General features: G+C 45.4%; 1 protein-coding gene across 3 annotated transcripts in view; it reads right to left on the reverse strand.

Moving 5' to 3' along the window:
* The window catches only part of Atp6v1e2 (ATPase, H+ transporting, lysosomal 31kDa, V1 subunit E2), a 25,517-nt gene that overhangs the window by 4,607 nt on the left and 1,076 nt on the right, over positions 1 to 19,834 (reverse strand). Inside the window, exons 2-3 of one of the 3 annotated variants that reach the window (XM_013517587.1) lie at positions 7,042 to 7,165; positions 3,305 to 3,485 (exon numbers count right to left, since the gene is read on the reverse strand). The exons of 1 other annotated variant lie outside the window; for it this stretch is intronic. The gene's annotated coding sequence lies outside the window, so the exon portion shown is untranslated. The remainder of the gene's footprint in view (positions 1 to 3,304; positions 3,486 to 7,041; positions 7,166 to 19,834) is intronic. One more of the 3 variants, XM_005390982.2, reaches the window with a different exon arrangement.

Raw genomic sequence — 19,834 nt, forward strand, 5'->3', positions numbered from 1 at the left:
TCTGGAGTCCAACAACCAATGCAGTCCTTCTTCCCAACAGAAACCTCCCAAACCCGGTCTTTACCGGCAGGATTTCTATGAGCTTCCTGATCTTCTGAGCTCTGACCAGAATCTCCCAAACAGAACAGCCGAAGCCATTCAAGCTCTGTTCTTTCAGGCGATGTCTCTGAACCTTTCCAAACTCTTCCCACAAGCCATTTCCCAAGGCTCTTGAACCACATGGTCAGGTATAGTCACAGCAACAACCCCACTCTTGGTACCAAATTCTGTCTCGGTTACTTTTCTCTTGTTGCTGGGACAAAATACCTGACGCCCAAAATTAAGGAAGGAAAGGTTTATTTCGCTTACAGTTTGTGGAGGTTTCAGTCCGTACTTGGCAGATTATAAGGCAGAGTGCACATGGCAGAGGGCTACAGCTCCTGGCACAGAACACAGCAAAGCAACAAGCACACACCAGGGAGGAATCGGGGAGGAATGGCCTCAAGCACCCTTTTCCTCTCCCTTACATATGCAAACTATCCACACCAGGGCGGGTGTAGCTCGCACACTCACAATCAATCAACTCTAAAAGCCTGCCCCATGGCCGCATGAGGCTTTGGGAGGACACACAGACAAACCATAATACCTTACAAGAAGTGCTAAAGGTAATACTTCAATTTGAAATAAAAGCACACAAGATGGCAACATGAAAGTATGTGGAAGTATAAACTTGCTGGTAAACATTAAATATTTTGGGTTTTTTGTTTGTTTTTATTAAGTTTATTGGTACATTTTAGGTGTACATAGTGATCACATTCAACATTAAATATTTTGGCAAACAATATTATAATAACATAATACTGTAATGATTATGCATGAATCACCTTTCATTCTGGTAAAGTTAAAAGGCAAAAGTATAAAAATAACTATGCAAAGATTAGCTAGTGGATACATAATATAAAAAGTATAACTTGCAACATTAATAGCAAAATGTGTGGAAGAGTACAATTTTTGAAAGTGACTGAAGTTTTAACTTAAAAATAGATTATGACATTTTATATAAATGCATGAAGGCAAGGAAAATAGTCAAAACAATTTAGAGGAAAAAGAATAAAGCTAAAGGTATCAGATTTCCTGTCCTCAAAACATATTACAAAACTAAAGTAATCAAAACAGTATGTTAATGGCATAAAGACAAATACAGACCAAAAGAACAGAATGCAGAGCACAAAGAAAGCCACAGGTTTATAATTAAATGATCTTCAACAATGGTGCCAAGATTATGCAATGAGGAAGGGACAGTCTTTAGTAAAAGATGTTGAGAAATCTGAATATCTACATGCAGAAGAATGAAATTGGTCCCTTATCTTACACATACACAAAAATCAACTTAAAATGGATTAAGGACTTAAACATATACCTAAAACTGTAAAGCACCTAGAAGGAAACACAAACAAAATCTTTACAACATTGGTCTTAACTATGATTCCTTGGAGATGACTCCAAGAGAAAAAAGAAAATATTGAAAAATGGGATTACATCAAATTAAAATTTTTTGTTTTAAAGCAAACTATTATCAGAGCGGCAAAAGCAAAGTTTGGAATCAGGGAAAAAATACAAACCATATATGGCCAAAGGCCCTGAGTGGACATTTCTCCAAACAATATATATAAGTGGCCAACAGATACATGGAAAGATCTTCAACATTACTAGTTACTAGGGAAATAATACAACTATATACAAAATTACAATATTACCTCATACTTGTAAGAATGGCCATTATAAAAGAAGAACATTACAAGTATTGGCAAAGATTTATAGGAACTGTGTCCCTGTGTACTATTAGAAGGTAAAATGGTATAGCCACTGTTATGGTTTGTGTCCTCCCAAGCCTCACGCAGGCATGGGGTAGGCTTCTAGAGTTTGTGATTGATTCATGGTCCAATGCTGGGATTATGGGTGTGAGTGTCACACCAGTCCTGAGGCAGGTAGCCCGCATACAACACAAAGGAAGGAAAGAGGCTTGCTCTCTTCTTCCCCTTTTGCTTTTGCTGTTTTCCATCACCATGAACTGTTGCCCTCTGCCATGCCACGCTGCCTTGGAGCCAGCTGATTATGGACTGAACCCTCCACAAACTGAGCTAAGTAAACCTTTCATTCCCTAATTTTGGGTGTCAGGTATTTTGTCTCAGCAACAAGAGAAAAGTAACAAGACAGCCACTACGGAAAACAATACAGAAGTTCCTCAAAAAATTAAAAATAGAATTACCACTTCTGGGTATTTACCAAAAGAACTGAAAACAGGATCTGTAAGAGAGATTTGCATACCCGTATTTATTGCTTTCACAACAGACAAGAGTTGGAAACAACCTAAATGCTCATTGAAGGATAAATTTTGATTTTTGAAATGTGATATGTATATAGTGTTCAGCCTCATAAAGAAAGGAAATCCTATCACATGTTACAAATTGGATGAGTCTTGAGGATATTGTGTAAGAGAAATAAGAGTCATGAAAGGACAAAGGCTGCATGTTCCGCTTACGTGAAGTATTTGAAGTAATCACATTCATAGAAGCAGAACATGGAAGGATGGTTGCTAAGGACGCAGGGGCAGGGGACAGGAGTCGTTACTCTGTTTAATGCGTGCAGAGTCTCGGCCATGCACGATGGAAAATTTCCAGAACTGTACTGCATAATAACACACACATAGCTAACAATTCTGGACTGCGCATCTAAACATTTATAAAGAGGGCAGATTTAATGTAAAGTGCCTTGGGGCTGGGGATTTAGCTCAGCGGCAAAGTGCCTGCCTGGCAAGCACAAGGTCAGGAGTTCGATTCCTGGTACCGAAAGAAAAACAAAACAAAACAAAAAAAAATAATGTTAAGTGCCTTTAACATACACACACACACACACACACACACACACACACACACACATTCTGTTCACAAAGAGGTGCCACTCACTGAGCTTTGTAGAAAACAACCCAGTGTTCATGCCAAAGAGCAAGCCCTGCAGTCCAGCCTTACAAAGTGGCAGTGAGACACAACAAAACAAGGCAAAGCAAAACAAAACACTAACCCAGTCACTCCCATTGTCTTATTATGCACTTTTTTAAAAAAAAACTATACTTTTGTTACAAAAGAGCAAAACGTTGTTTCTCAACAAGTCAATTAAGTGGTTTTTTTTAAAAAAAAATAGCTCCCTGAGTCACCCTGCTGATCACTAGCTTCGAGGGCCACTGCGGACTGAAAGCAGGGGAAGCGCAAGATGCAGGAAGCCATAGGTTCAGTGTGTGGAGGGAAAACACCGTAGCTGAACTTACCAGTCTCCGGCCAAGGCCTGCCTTTGCTGTGGCGCTGGGAGTCTGCACACAGAGTGTGGAACTTGGAACACACCCGGAACCTGGCATTGTAGCGCCCTTCGTTGTACAGACGACCCCCACCTTCTGACCAGGCAGCCTGCATCCATAAAGCCAGGCTGTCCCAGGGGACGGCTGGCCACATCTGCCAAGAGAAGGAAAGAGGGCCAGCCACATCCTGCACACTAAGAATCTCAATTACATTGGCACACAGTGGGCTCCTCTCCAGGGCGGGCTCGTCTTAAAAGACGTGTGCACCCGGCAGGCAATTGATTCATTTACTAATGAAAACTACAGCTGCCATGTTGTCAGTTCGTGGCCTCCTTTCGCTAAATGTGAGTGGCCTGGGAAGCCAAATCTGGAGGTGGTTTAATAAGAAATTAGCACAAGTAAAAGTCACCAGATGGTCTTCAGGGAGTCACACCGCACGGGGCGGTCATGCTCCAGTCTGAGAGGCAGGCACCTCTCTGGGCCCAGACAGGGCGTGAGTGGGCACGGCCAGCTCCCACCGTGTGGGCTCCAGAGTCAGCCGCTGGATGCCCCGTTCCACACTGGTAGGACTCTGGCAAAGCATCCCAGCCCCCGAACACTCAGTTTCCTCCCATGTACAGTGGAAATAATAATAGTGTCCACATCAAGGGATCACCATGAGGGTTAAACGGAAGAAGTGACTGTGGATCTAGGCACATAGCGAACTTTCATGCTTGGTAGCCGTCATCAGCAGTACTACGGCTGGGACTGTTACTAACTCTTCTCTGTTTTAAGCCTCATTCCTCAGCACAGTCCCTCTTTGTGTGTATCAACTACCTAGGACTGATTGAATTTCCATTCACTAAAGTGAAAAGTTATTCTAGTCCTGCCTTTGAAATTCAGCAGCCATACGCTTGGTAAAGGTGGGTAAAATTCCTGGACTCCAGGGCCCTTCACTGGGAGTGGAGTGGAGTGGAGTGACTTCACGGCCCGCACACATCCCCATCCCAGCTTCTGCAGGCCTGGGTTCTCATGCCTGTTCCTCATCCCTACTTCTGGACAGTTTCTTCCTGCCGGGACTCAGAGGCAGCTGCAGGGTGGGGCGGGGTTCAAAGTCAGGGCTATAGCACATCTCTCTGCAGGAATGCGTGTGCTGCGTGTAATGCGTCTGGCAGATGTGACTTCCAGGCTGTCTGGGATGGGGATTATGAGCCCACATGGGCCTTTCGCTTGAGCAAGACAACAAAACAAAGCAAGAAACACACGTCTGCTCTTGCATGAGTGCCCAGACCCCTCTGCTCAGCCGAGGCAGGCTTGCCTGGGAGGGGTATCCATCCCGCCTTGTGTTTGGGGCTGAGGTCAGAAGGTAGGGTTCCAAGGAGCCAGACTTCCCTCCTACCATCTCTCCAGCACCAGAAGCTTTTCACTGCCTCCCAAATACATCAACCCAGCCCCACCTAACAGCTTTTGCACACACTGTCTCTCAGCCAGAACGGCCTGCCCTGCTTCCCTCCACTTGCTAAGTCCCACCCTTCTTTCCAGGCCCCACTGAAGCCCCCCACTTTCTGAGCCTCTGGATTCCTCATCAAAATGATGACAGCATGGCCCGCTTTCCTGACTAGATTCAGAGGCAGATCCAGGGTCTTTTGTTGCTGTTCCAACCACTTTTGCTTACTCTGAAATGCCAGCAGGGGTTACAGCCAAGTTACTGGACACATTGGATTAAGCATTTGGGGGTGGCAAAAGAACTTTCTCCTTTGTTTTGTTTTTTGGCTTTTTTATTGTGAAATTTAATGCACATTCAGAAAAGTGCATGGAATGTAAATGTAAAGAATTATTACGAGGTAAAAATATCCTCTAACCACTACCCAGGTCAAGAACAGGAATATTGCCAGCAACCCCAAGCCCTGCCCGCTCCCTGTGTCCTTGTCGGAGATGATGCAAACCTGGTGATTTTGTATTTGTGGGTGCAGAAGAATCCTTGGAAGTGCAATTTCTCTTTCTTTGGGCTCTAACCTATGCGAGGCTGTAAGCATTCAGGGGAAGTATGGGATCCCCCCACCATGGGAGGTAGGAGGAGGCAGGAGAGCTTGGTAGGCAAAATGTATTTGCCGGCCCAGCCAGGAGCCCTACCCAGACCCTGAAGCAAATGCGCTTCACTCCAGCTGGGTTTAGAAGACTCTGAGGTCAGCCCGATAGGGGGTGGGCTCTCTACGCCTGCCCAAAAAGGAAGCAGCCCTAGACTGGGGCCTCCAGACGCTTCAGGATTGCAGCATGAGGAAGGCAAGGGGCTCTCCAGAGCTCGGAGCCCAGGACAACCTGTACAGTCCAGGAAGTAGGTGAAGAAATCTAGGAAATCCTTCTGGGGATTTCAAGCACATTATTAAGTGTGTGGGAAGGGTGCATCCCTCTTTTTGTCTTTCAATAAATACTTGTTGAACAGTATGTGAGGTACCGGGCAGGCATGAGGGACAGGCAGTGGAGAACAAGGCAGATACCAGCCTAGGAATGAAGGGATCCAACCCCAAACCCCCCAACCCAAGCTCATCGTGTCTCTTTCAGCAAGTATTACCCTGCAGACAATTAAATCTTTCGGTGAGTGGTCTGAGATGTCCCGTCAGTGACAAACACCAGTGAGGGAACAGGGGTAAAGATGAGTGAAAGGGTATATGGCTACACAGGAGAACTCAGACAAGAAAACAAGGTTTCAGGCAGACCCAAAATAGCACCTTAATTTGCAGGAGAGTCACCTGGGAAGGTAGACCATTGGTAGTATTCATTAAGAAGAATGTATTCAAATAGGAAAAAATGACTTGAGTCTTTATGAGGCCATTGCAATGTCTTGGTGTTTCTAGAGAGAATGCCGGTTTAGACAGATGGAAAGGTACCTGCTGCTCTCGCAGTGGTGTGGGCTATGGGGCAGGGAAGAAAGGAGAGAGGTGAGGCAGACTTCAGCTGAACAGTGGGGTCCTATACATGAGGGGTCCATCAGGGAGGGAGGAATAAAGACTGGCTTTGCAGGTGGACACGTCCATAAGCAGAGGGAGAGCGAGGCCACACAGATGAGGAGACTGCTACGGGCAAAGGCGCAGTGGTGGGAAGGTAGAGGGGGCCACTGGGTTTAGCAGCGACAGAAAGGCCTTCCGGGGGTGGGCTGAGTCTAGAAAGACATTGGGGTTCAGTTTGACTGGGAACTTGGGGCAGGGTCTAACTGAGATTTGGGGCATGAGGCAAAAAGCCCCACTTTGGAGCAGGGCTGTAATTTGACCAAACCCTGGTTCAGGAAGACTAGCCTGGCAGTGCCAGATGCAAGAGAAGCCAACTATAAACCAGATGGAGACCACGGGGATAGAGCCTGGGACAAGAGACGTGGTGTTGGGAATGAAGGAAGGAGCTTTGGCACAGGGCTGAAAAGGTTGATGACTAGGGGTCTGGTGCTCGCAGGGCAGAGCCCATAGGCTCCAGGTGAGCGTGGGGCAGGCAGGAACTAGGCGTTTTGCTTTTGGGGGAGCAAGCTGAGGATAGAGATAGAGATAGAAATAGAAATAGAGATACAGATAGAGATAGAGATAGAGACAGAGATAGAGATAGAGACAGAGATAGAGACAGAGACAGAGACAGACAGAGGGAGAGAGAGAGAGAGACAGAGAGACAGAGAGAGAGAGTTCATTTGACTGGGAAGTAAAAGAAGACACCTAGAGGAAAATCAGAAATGCCTGGAAAGCTTTTACCTTTGTAAATGTAGTCCAAGAACTCCACCCCAGGGCAAAGCAGGATTTGGTCCCAGCCGGAGAAGGCTAATGCCTGCAGGAAGCATTCAGGTAAAGAGAAAGCCGTATAGGCAGGAACGTATTTCTGCCAAAATAATTTACATTAAGAATTTACAATTTAACTTCTTTGTAAAACATCTGCTGGCAGATTACTTCAAAGCTGCAGGGTTCTCCCCAGAAGCAATTTGCTTCAAATTTGCATAGCTTAAAGTTTCTTGGGCAGCTTTCCCCAAAAGAAAAGCCAGTCATTTCCATCTCTGTCTCAAATGGCAAACAATGCCAAGGCCCAGACCTCTGCCACCCTAGACAGTGTGGACTTCGGGTCATAAGACCTGATTTTTTTTTAGAGAAGCTGGAAATTCCATTTTAAAAATAAAACATATCTATTGTTTTGTCTGTGTTAAAATATACATAAACTTTGCCATTTGATCCGTTTTTAAGTGTACAGTTCTGTAGCACAAAGTACATTTGAAATAAAATGGATTGGAAAATCCAGAATTCACAGTAGGTAGTAAAATTAAGTATTGCTTTGTCAAACTTTTACTTGTTATATGTACCTGTATACACACATATGTTACATATTCTGGTTCATAATGAAAAATGTATTTACTACTGAGCTCGGCAGTACAAAGTAACTGAAACACACATTATCTGAATCCACCCTCCTTAGGAAGTAGTTATGCAACTAGCTATTGTTATGTAAGCATAACATACCTTGGAAGACGTCATGATCCACCTCAATCCTCTTACCAAAGCACTCATCCCCCAAATGAGGCCCCTTCTAAGGTGGGGGAGGGGTATGAAGGCGTGGTCTAGATTTTGCCGAGTGTTGTATATGGGGTTTATATGCCCACCAACGATTAGTAGCGGCTGTGCTGGCAGATTGGAGACATCACAGGATGGTAACTACTCCAGGGCAGGGCTCCGTCTTCATGAGGTGAGGAAGCAGGCTGCCCCCCCATAAGAGCTGTCCCATTGCCATGGACACTGTGTTGGGCCACAGCCTGGTGTCAGGGGAGGTGCACTGTACTTGGGTCAGAGGTTGGGAACCCAGGCCTGATGTCCCTCACAGGTAGGGTGATCTGGACAAAGATCCACAGTCTGCCCAAGTCCTGGGTTAGGTGCTGTGGGGGTGTTGGCTGGAGGTATGTATGCGATGGATATGCAGAGGTAAGGGCCTTTTGGAGTCACCCAAAATCGCCTGGAATGTACTGTTAGAAATTCAAAGATGGTCTACAGGCCACAGATCCAAGCAGAATTTAAATACATTGCCTCAAGGAATGAATGCTCTGGCCTTTATCTTCCCCATACTCTGACTTATCACTTAGACTGGCCCTAAAGTCAGTCACGTAACAGGCCACACTGCCCTTCCCCTGCCCTTCCCCTCTCCTTTCCCTTCCTCCTACATGCATTCACGCATAGATATCCTTCCTTTTTCCTTTATTCTTGCTTCCTGGTTCTATCAATAAAAAGCCGGAGAAGCTTCAGTTCAGGGCTGTCCTTATGAGATGCACTGAGAGGTCTCGGTAAAGGCAGTCCCTCTGGGCCTTCTTGGAGTTTGAACTGGACATGGTCTCAGTAATCTTTCACCCTTTGCACCATGCCACAGTTGTGAACTGCAACATGATAAGGGCACAGACTCACATTTGTAAAAGGAAGGAGTTGACGAGGAGTCCAGCCACCCTCATGTTAGAACTATGAAGGCATAAAGTTTTTGAGGCTCATCCACAATGAAGCACATATCTGTACTGTATTTCTTTTTATGGTTGAACATCTTAAATCCCAAGTATATTGGTATTAAGAGATTGGGCCTTTGGATTTGGGAGGATGGAGGACTCATGAATGGGATTAGTGATCTTATAAAAGGGCTTACAGGGTTCGTCTCTTCTCTCTCTCTCTCTCTCCCCCATTCTCTCTCCTCTCCCCCACCCCTTCCCTCTCTCCATATGAGGACCCAGGGTTCATTCCTTTTCCCATAGAGGACTCAGCAACAAGGTACCATCTTGGAAACAGTGAGCCCCTAACCAGACACCAGGTTTGACTGTGCCTTGATCTTGGCCTCTAGAACAATGAGAAATACATTTTTATTATGTTTCAAATTAATAGTTGCCATAGTTTGTCAGCTTCTAACCTGTGCTTGATACTATATTTGGTACTTGTACTATTTTACCTAGGATGTCATACCTGTTGTAATCAGTTGTTCTCCCTTCTATAACAACACTGTGATTGTCTGGGGTCATAAACATCATATTAGTCCAATACCATAAAACTGGGTGCTGAGCCAAATAGAGAGCAATATCTCATCCTTAATAAGTTGGCAAGGTAGGATCTTGGGACAGACACAAAAAGAAGAACCTCCTACACCTAGAAGACATCTCTGAAGACTAGACATTTTCTAGGGAGGCCTCTGTACTAGTGATATAAAGCTGTCTACTATAAGAAGTTTATAAGAGTCAACACAGAAAACAAAATAAAATTTAAAAATAGACAATGACAAGGCATAGAAGCAAAATCCAACCCTAGACCTCCAGCCCACCCACGACAAGTCCAGGGGATAACAAAGTAAAGGAAAATGGAAGCCACCCATCTGAAATTTCTGAAATGATAGCAACAGAAGTTCAAAAACAGATATGTGAAACTATAGAGGAAATCAGAAATAACCTCTCAGGTTAAAAAAAAAAAGAGAGAGAGAGAGATTAGAACCATAATGAAGGACTTACTCAGCAAATCTAGTGTAGATATAGATTTAAAAAAAAAACAAAAACACATCAGAGGAGCATAAGAAAATGATGGAAACCACAAATGCCCAACATAGGAAAGAAATGGAATCCATAAAACAGATTCAAACAGATACCCAGGAAATTAAAAATTTCATTGAAAATTTATAAAATTACATGAACAAAAATGACAGAATATCAGACCTAGAAGACAGGATCTTGGTGAGCAATCACAAAAAGAAAGGTCTCCTTTTTTTTGTCTTTTTGACAAGATCAGGCACATTCAGGGTGTTAGGGCCATAGACATTTTTTTGTCTTTTTGAGACAGGGTCTCACTATGCAGTTCAGGCTGGCCTTGAACTCACTAAGTAGCACAGGCTGACCTCGAATTCACAGCAATCCTCCTGCCTCAGCCTCCCAAGTGCTGGGATTACAGGTGTGTGCCCCCATGCCCAACTAAGATCTATTAAAAATAGCAAGGGAACAATGAAAAAACAATCCAACAGCTGCAAGATGATGCAGAAGGAACAACATAAGATTGATTGGAGACAATGAAAAAGCAGGAGTCAGCACAAATGACATAAAAAACCTGACACAGAAGTAATGGCAGAAAAATTTCCAAGCATGGAAAAAGAATTTGAGGCACAGTTAAGTGAGACATATGGAACTCCAATTAGTTATGACCAAAAAAAACCTACACCAAGGCATATAGTAATCAAGATTCCAGATATTCAGCAGAAAAACAGAAGATTAAAAGCTGTTAGAAAAGAGAAAAAAATCACCAACAAAGGAAAGCCCATCAGAATCACAACAGACTTCTCAATACCCTTAAGTCAAGGAGAGCTTGGAGTGATGTATTCTAAGTACCCTGAAAAATTATCTTTCTGAATTAGTGGAGAAATAAGATACTTCCATGATAAAGAACAACTGAAGAAATTCATGACCACCAAACCAGCTCTACAAAGTGTTCCCAAAGATATTCCAGAAAGAGAAAACAGTGTGCACAATTCCACACCAACAGAAAGAAGCCACCAGGCGGGGCAAGCAATTAAACAGGGGAAAGACAAGGAACTAACAGCAAAAAATAATGTGACAAGGATAAGCCAACACATATCAGTTATAGCCATCAATGTCAATGGTTTCAATTCACCAATCAAAAGAAACAGACTGGCAGAGTGGATCAAGAAACAAGATCCAACAATATGCTGTATACAAGAAATTCACATGTAACTAAAAAAAAATTTTTTTTAATGATTTAGAAATGTAGTTCTGTGCTCCCTGAATTCGATTCCCAGTTTGGGGTAAGGGGGAGATGACTTCTACTAAGTCCTAGTTTGCATTGTTTCTAATGAGAAGTCTGCAATTATTCCCATCTTTTCCCCCACTGTATGTATTTTTCCTGTTTCTGTTTTTAATTTTTCTGCATTTATTACTGTTTTAGGTATTGTAATTAAGAAGTGCTTATTTGATGTGTTTATTTGTATTTTTCCTGCTTTCAGTACTTTAAATTTACAATTTCATTAAATATCACATGGTTTTAGCCATTGGCTCTTCAAAGAATTACCCCTAGGCCTTTCCTAGGACTCCAATTATGTGTGTGGACTAAATCATTTAATATTGTCTTACAGGTCATTGGGGCTCTGTGTTTCTGTGTGTGCATGTGTGTGTATGTTTCTCTCTGTGGGGGCATTAGCTTAGATGGTTCCTATTGCTATGTCTTCAATGTCACAGACATCTTCTACAATGTCCAAAATGCTCTTAAACCAACCAGTAAATTATTCACTTCAGGTGTTGTATTTTTCAGCTCTACAAGTTCCATTTGCTTCTTTTTAAATATCTTTGACTCTCCTCATTATGTTTATGTTTATTCACTTCAGGTGTTGTATTTTTCAGCTCTACAAGTTCCATTTGCTTCTTTTTAAATATCTTTGACTCTCCTCATTATGTTTATGTTTTCTCTTTAAATCCTTGTGCACATTTTAAATTCCTTTTAAAGCTCTTCTCTGCTAATTTTATTTATTTATTTGGTTTTGGTTTTCTTCCGGTACCAGGAATCAAACTTATGACCTCGCGCTTGCCAGGCAGGCGCTGTGCCACCGAGCTAAATCCCCAGCCCCCTTTTTTTGCCTTTTTTGAGACAGGGTGTTGCTATGCATTTCAGGCTGGCCTTGAGTTCACTTTGTAGCCCAGGCTGGTTTCAAACTCATAACAACTCTCCTGCCTCAGCCTCGAGTGCTGGGATTACAGGCATGTGCCACCACGCCTGGCCTTGTCTACTAATTTTATTATCTTTGTTGTATCTGTTTGTTTCTATGAACTATGTTTTCTTCTGATTTGAGGTTACATTTTCCTACTTATTTGCACGTCAGGTAATTTTTACCATTCTTAATTTTACAACATTGGATGTTCTCTTAGTTATTTTCCTCCTTGCTGAGACACAAGATTTGATACCTACGACTTGGAGGATGGGTTTATTTTGGTTTATGGTTTCAGTCCATAGTTGGCTGGTTTGCTGTTTTGTTTTTGTGGGGGTTTTTTGGTACCAGGAATCGAACTCAGGACCTTGTGCTTGCCAGGCAGGCAGGCACTTGTGCCACTGGGCTATATCCCCAGCCCTCTTGGTTGGCTGGTTTGAAGGCAGCAAGGGCATAGTGAAGGGGTCTAGTAGAGGAAAAGATGCTCATGTCACAGGTTCCAGGAGACAGAAGGAGAAGGGAGGAGCCACAGAGGGAGACAGACCCTTCCATGTCACAGGGTGTTGCTATGCCTTTCGGAACTGTGTACCCACCACTGAAGTCACATACCCAGACAGACAGAGAGACTGCCTTGAGTTTAAATTCAGCTCTTCCAGCTAGGCCCCACCTTCTCACAGAATATTCACCTGTGAACTCAGTGCTCCCCATGATTCAATCACTCACTGATCACATGAGACTTTTGAGGTACACTTTTTATCTAAACCAGAACTAAAACCAGATGTCTATTTGTCGTCCTTTAAAAATAATGGATTTGTTTTGGGTGGCAGTTATGGGTGTAGTGAATAATCCTGCTTTTTGTGAGGCTTGTTTATAAATCATGTTGGGGGATGTGTGGAGTTACTTCTACTCCAAGACTATGTTAATCCTTCTCCTCAAGCATCCCCCTCATGTGGCGTCTACTGAATTCTCCAGACATGTAACAAGGTCTCTTCACGTTGACTGGTTAAAATCCCACATCTCCCAGCCCTCTGTGAGTTCTGGGTGCCCATCGCCACAAAACCCTGGGGTAGTTCTAGGCCCTGTCATGTGAAACTTTGCCCTGAGTACTGAGGAAATGCAGTATCCAGCAACAGATTTGGGTGATCTTTTGCTGCCATACCCTCTCATCTATGACACTGACTTAAATCTCCCCAGTGACCTCATCAGCTGAGCAAGACCACTGTGCTCTCTCTGGGTTCCTTCTCAGTGTGCTTCTATTGAGAAAGCAGGCCCACAGGAAGTCGGGGTGATTGAGGGCCTGCCTCTTCTGTTCTCTTTTCTCAGGAGCCATAATCCAGTGCCACATGCTATCCAATATCTGAGCACTGTGATTTCATACTTCTTGTACAATGTCTGAGTTGCTGCATGAGGAACATAAGTCTGGCATGTAATCTTTGCACACGAAGCATAGTGATCTACTTCAACTCCTCAGTAGGCTGAGTGCAAGCAGCAGAAGCTGTCTGAGGCTGATTAAAAGAAACCTTAAAAGAATCACAGGTATCTTACAGACTGTTGGAAGACGAGACAGGCTGCTCAAGACAGGAATGGTGTCCAACACATGCCTCAGGAACTATTCTGGAAAGAAGCCACTTCTGGTACCATTGCTGTCACCAACCTCTACACAACCCACTGGAGGTTCAGAAGATGTCACTTCTAAACCAGGAACTTAATTATAACACATCCTCTACCAATACCTGCCCAACATGCCTCTTCCCATGTTGGGGGAACTGTGAACCCACCGCTGAAGTCACATACCCAGACAGACAGGGAGACTGCCTTGAGTTCAAATTCAGTTTCACAAGCTCTTGAGTCTGACAAGGAAAACAAGAACTTGTAATTTCTAGCCAGTAGAAGGGCTGCTGTTTTTATCCACCAAGACTTACAGGAGCCAAAGGAGCAGATTCTCCAACTCAAAATGTGGTTCTGATGTTCAGTGGCCAAAATATCCACTGTTGGAGGAAGAACTGTGTGCCTGGATAGTTTTCTGGCACTCTTAGAACTGAAGGGTGGGATAAAATGGCTAACTTCAGTGCTGGAGAAGCATCTGCTCCAGCCTTCTTTGGAGGTCATGGGAAGGGGTCCTCCACAGATCACATGAATATCTCACTCCAGCAACCTCCAAGGAAGTGTTCTTCCCTACACATTAGTAATGAAAGATGGTGCCACCAGTCAGAATGACTGGTCTCCTGAACCGAGGCTGAAGAAGAAGGCGGAAATAAAGATGGCAAAACATTATCAAGGATACTTGAACCAAAATTCTCAGAGGCTGGGGCATACATCTGAGCTTCTGGGAGGTCATGAACTGGAAAAATGGATGTAGATACTTTCTAACTGAAAACTAAAACCAAATGGGGCAAATTAATTGTTTCTTAACCATTCTGCTAGTGAGGGACCATTAACTTTTAAGAAACTGTTGCAATATTTAAGCCATTCATGTCTTGGCACAAAATATTATGCATTGCATGTCACATCTAAACCCAAAGAGAAAAGAACGCATATGGGAGACATTAGTGGGAAGGAAAAGAGAAAGAGGTGCAGCAAACAGCACAACAGAATGAAGGTAGTTGTTCTGGCTTGTGTCTAGATGTCTCCAAATCCTCATGAGGTCATAGGTGGGGTTTTTCAGAAGTGGCTGGATCTAGGGTGTGTAATGCTAAAATTAAGTGTGTGATACTGATGTCATCATTTGCTGCTTTGCTGCCTTCTGCCCACCATGAACTGTTTTTCTGCAATGCCCCTGGGCTATGCCACCTGGCCTTGGAGCCAGCCAACTATGGACTGAAACCTTTACACACTGTAAACTGAAATAAACCTTTCCTCCTTTACTTAGGGTATCAGGTATTTTGTCTCAGCAGTGAGAAAACTAAACTAAGACAGTAGTCCAGGAGGGTCTGAATGGCAAGACAGACTAGAGGGGGAAGAGACTGCAGTCTGAAGACACAGGGCATGTGTGGAAGAAAGAACCACCATGGGAGGGCAGAACAGCACCAAGGCAACAGAGCGATAATCATTTTACTTCCTTATTGATAATCCCTAAGGAGTTTCAGAGAGAGAGAAGAACCAGACCATGGGTAAGTGGTTTGGAGTAAGCGTGGGCTCCTGTATACACAGAGCAACTGGATGACATGTGGAATAAATCATAGATGTGATATGGCCCCTCCTCCTTCCTCCCTCCCCTGATATGTGCTGCTCTCCTCAAATTCTTTATGTCCATTGTAGCCAGGAACACTGACTGGTGAGCAACACCAGGATGTAACAGATATTGCTGGCAGCCTCCCCTCACAGACCCCCCTCCCATACCTGCTACCCACTGTGCATGCACCACAAAAGCTGGTAGGAGTAAATTTCCATGGTTGGGTGGGAAGGGCTCATAGGCCCGATCAGAATATTCACAAGCCTTTGTTCCATGATGGTTTTAGGAACAGATAGTAGCCTAGGCCTAAGGCAACAACCATGTGGCCTTAGGCTGGCCACCATGACTGGCTCATGGATAAGTTATGTTGATCTAATCATAGAAAGTCCAAGACATTTGCTCATTTGTGGGTTAAGAACAACCCTCTTGGACAGCATGGTACAGGGTGATAAAGCACGACTACGAAGTCCTGCGAATTCCATTACCTAAATACTGCTGAACCCTACTCTCTCCTCAGCACTATCTTAATGCTCCTACCCTGCAACTCAATACTCCAGCCCCAAAGTGAACTTCTCAAATGATAGACCTGAACTTGTCATTTTACTACTCAAAAACTTTTGATATCTCATCACTGTATGACATAGCAAATAGTGTGAGCTTTGAAGACAGATAACTTTGAAACATCCCTCTGCCACTTAGCTGTGTCACTTTGGGCAAGGATCTTAATCTTTCTGCATATCACTTCTCTCAACTAGAGGGCTAATACTGTTATAGTCAGGATTCCTTTGGTTACTAGTGACAGAAAACTAATGCTACTCACTAGGCAAAAATGGAGAGATTTATTATCTCAAGGGTCCAACCAAGGAACAGTAGTGCAAGAGGGTGTCAGGGACAATTAGAATCAAGAAATCACAAATAGCGTATTTCTTCTTTCTGGGGGATGGGTGAGCGGCAGCTCTCCATCTTTGCTTCTCTCTACACTTCAGCTTCGTTTTCTTGGATTGTTGAGTTCATGCATGGCCAAAACACAAATGGCCAATAGCTTCCAGGCTCACGTTACCCAGTTTAGTTAGTAAAAAACAGGAAATTCTTTTCTTTTTTTGTCTTTTCTGAGACAGGGTTTCACTATGCACTTCAGGCTGGCCTTGAACTCACTTTGTAGCTGAGGCTGGCCTCGAACTCACAGCAATTCTCCTGCCTCAGTACCCCCATGTGCTGGGATTACAGGTGTGTGCCACCACGCCCAGCTTGGCTTTTTTTTTTTTTTTTGGTCTTTTTAGCAAACTCTTATAGTTTCCAAATTTTCAGGAAAGGGCTTTGCTTGTCTCATCTTCAGTCAGGTAGGTATCCAGTGCTAACAAGCAAGGACCAAAGCAGGATGTGTAAGATGGTGCCTTCTAATGAAACCGCATGATGAGAGATACGAAATCAGATCACTGAACAGAAGCAAACAGTTTTGTTCTCTAAAAAAATCTTATCTTACATGATTATTTTAGGGATGAAATAAGATGACCTACCTACAGGGCTGCTGATTAGACTAGCTCAGAAGTAAAGTGCTTGCCTGGCAGGTGCAAGGCCCTGGGTTCAATTCCCAGCACTGCCAAAAATAAATAAGTAAATAAGAAAGCTCTAGTCCAACATCAAGAATATCAAATACCCAGGCCAGTGCTCAGGTCCCACACTACGCAGCAGATTCTCTGCAAATACTTGTCCCTCCCCTTCATTACATCCGTGTTAGCGAGCTTCCTATTACTGTGACCAAATTCTTGAGGTAATCAATTTAAAGGGAAGAAAGGTTTATTTTGGCGCACAGTTTCAGAGGTTTGAGTCCGTGGCTGCCTGGCTTTGTTCCCTTTGGGCCTGTGGCGAGGCAGCACATTATTGCAGGGAGTGGGGGAGCACATGACAGGAAGCCTGCTCACCTCATCGTAGCCAGGAAGCAAAGAGAGAGGAGGGGCCAGGGTCTCAAATCCCCTTCGAGGGCACATCCCCAGCGACCCCACGTGTCAAGACTGTACCAAGTAGTGCACAGGTGGTAATCAAGTGCACATGGCCTTTAGGAGACATTGAAGAGTGCAACTATAGCAACGTCCTCACTCTGGGGGTGGCTGCTTGCCTAGATAGTGCCTTCACCCTTTGGAAAGTAGCTAACGATTCCCCTTTGGGTGGATGCACCCCTGTGAGTACAGGGTTTGATAAACAAAAGTCACAGCTGCGATAAGATGTCTCCCTTATTGTAACGAACCAGGATTGTGCCTTTGTGGGTAGGGTGCACAGACAGGGTAGCAGATTTCTCCCCCAGTACCCGCCTCAGCCCTGGCCCTTCGTCTCTGAGCAGCACATAGGTGGGGCACTGCTTTCCTATGGCTTTCCAAAGCCCAAGGACTGGCTGCATTATACGGTACCCAGTGCAACAAAAACCAGTTCCCTGCCTCCTGTCCACCAGAGATGGCTCACCATGCCTAGAAGCTGTGTGAGGCTCCTTCTTGTCCTGAGGCAGGGTCCTCTGCCTTTCCCAGGCATTTTTCCCTTACTCCAATTAGCCTCTTAAACCCTGGGGGCAATGACATAGTTCTGCAAATCCTTCCTCAGTACACCCAGAGCTGTGCGTACCGCTTCCTCTTTGCTTCCAGAAGCCTGTTCTTTATTCTTTACCACAGTACCGATCACATTATATAGTAATTATCTACTTGCTCATCACTTCCTTTCCGCTCCCCCTCCAGGGACTAGCTTGCCAGCTCCTCATCCCCTGCTCAGGAAGAAAGCCTGGCTTCTAGCAGACCTCAATACATGCTTGTTAAATGAAATGCTGAATGGATCAGTGACAAGGAGGAAGGAGGGGGAAAGAAAAGAGAAGGCGAAGGTTACATAGAAAAGTTCACTGTTCTCACACAGACAGACCTGTGTCTGTTTAAACATTTGCAGTTCCAACAAAAGGAAAAAAGCAAGCAGAGCCTGTGGGATGCTTGGAGACAGAGCTGCTTCCTGTCCCAACCCCTGGCATTTGAGAACTGGGTTTTGTGTGTTCCTTGTACTATCTGGGGCATTATCTTCTGTGCCCATGGGAAGGAGAGGTCGCTGTGGAGGTCTGCGTGCAGGGGCTGACGTGGAGGCATCCCGGATACCCCTTGCCCACCCCACTTCCACGCCAGGTGGGATGGGCCCAGAGCCCTCAGTATTCTTGGCAGTCTGGCACGACTGTGGGCCAAAGGAATGAGGTCACTGTCGCCAATGAAGTCACCACTGCATGATTCACCCGATATCAGCTCCCCACTTGGAGTGCATTCACATTCCCTGGGCTTCTCCCAGAGCATCCTGAACCCAGGCGCCCCCTGCAAGATGAGCTCACACGTACAAGACAAAAAGCCGAGGCCCAGCAAAGGCAACTGACATGCTCAAGGTAACACTGGTAACTTGTGTTAGGGCTGGGGCCAAATTCAGCTCTCCTGGTCCAGGGCCCTTGATTACTTCTAACAGACACTCCTTTCAGAATAGTAGTCCCAGCAAATGCTGCCGAGCAAATGGTCCTACGGACAAAAATGGGACATGCTCCACACATTGCCCCACTAAGAGGCAAGACCGGACTTCAAGGCATTGCACTGGCTTTCTTAATCATTTCGTACATACAAAGTATTTTCCAGAGTCACTGCATAGATGTAAAACAGCGCAATGAAACACCTAGCCTAAGATACTGCGAAGCTGAAGGAATCTGAATGTCAGTCCACAAAGAACCTTCACCAGTCCTCGACACCTTCCTGGGAAGCCACAAATAGGAGTCGGGGTTTGAGAACTGAGGCCTGGGAATGCAGGACTCAACAGCGTCCCAAAGGGTGCTCAGAGTCCTTGGCCCCTGTGAGACACCACTTCACCTCTCCAAGCATCAGTTTACTCACCTCTGACCTAAGGGCGAGGGTTCAACGGACCTCTATTCTTTCAACACGGCACTGAGCACCGCTGCCAATCGATAAAGGAAGCGATTTCCTTCGAGCTAGCAGGCTGGGGCTGGGGGTGCACTGCGGCCTCGCCTTGGAGCCCCGCCTCCACCCCGCGTGCAACGTGCAAAGCAACGGCACGCCCTAGAACCAGACCTGGTTCCCAAGCTTCGCCAGACAGAGGGGCAGGGGTCGCCCGCCCAACCTCAGCAGGAGGGTGCATCACTCATCACACTTCACCATCATCCTCAGAGAATGTGGCCTCCAGGGGGAGCACAGGTACCTGGGCTGGGCCCAGAGCCAGCGGTGTCTCCCCTTTCCGGCTGGCTGGGGAGGCTTCAAGGGTTCTCACGCTGCATCTCCCTGAGTCACCAGTTTCAGAGAAAATGATTCAAGCTCCTGCCATGAAAGGCGTGTGGTGGGGGTGGGACGAAGCAACACACCCGAGTCGCTGCCTCGCAGCTCAGGGACCCTGCTACCTCTCCCCCGCCCGCCTGCGCGCCCCTCTCCCCTTTAAAGCCTCGTCAGCCTTCCTTCCTTCCCACTCCTGGGTCCCTGGAACCCCGCGAGGCCGAGGGATGCGCCAGCACCGTGGGCGGAGTGTAATTGCACAGGTCGAGCTCCGCACGCCGGCTGCGTCATCGCCGAGGCCTGCGGACGCTCCCCGGCGCGGCGCGCTCTTTCGCGAGGAGCCCTGGCGCCGCCCTCCCGCGCGGCTCCTCCTCCTCCTCCTCCGCG

This window comes from Chinchilla lanigera, unplaced genomic scaffold (assembly GCF_000276665.1).
Source record: "Chinchilla lanigera isolate Chin_1 unplaced genomic scaffold, ChiLan1.0 scaffold00040, whole genome shotgun sequence".
Taxonomy (NCBI): domain Eukaryota; kingdom Metazoa; phylum Chordata; class Mammalia; order Rodentia; family Chinchillidae; genus Chinchilla; species Chinchilla lanigera.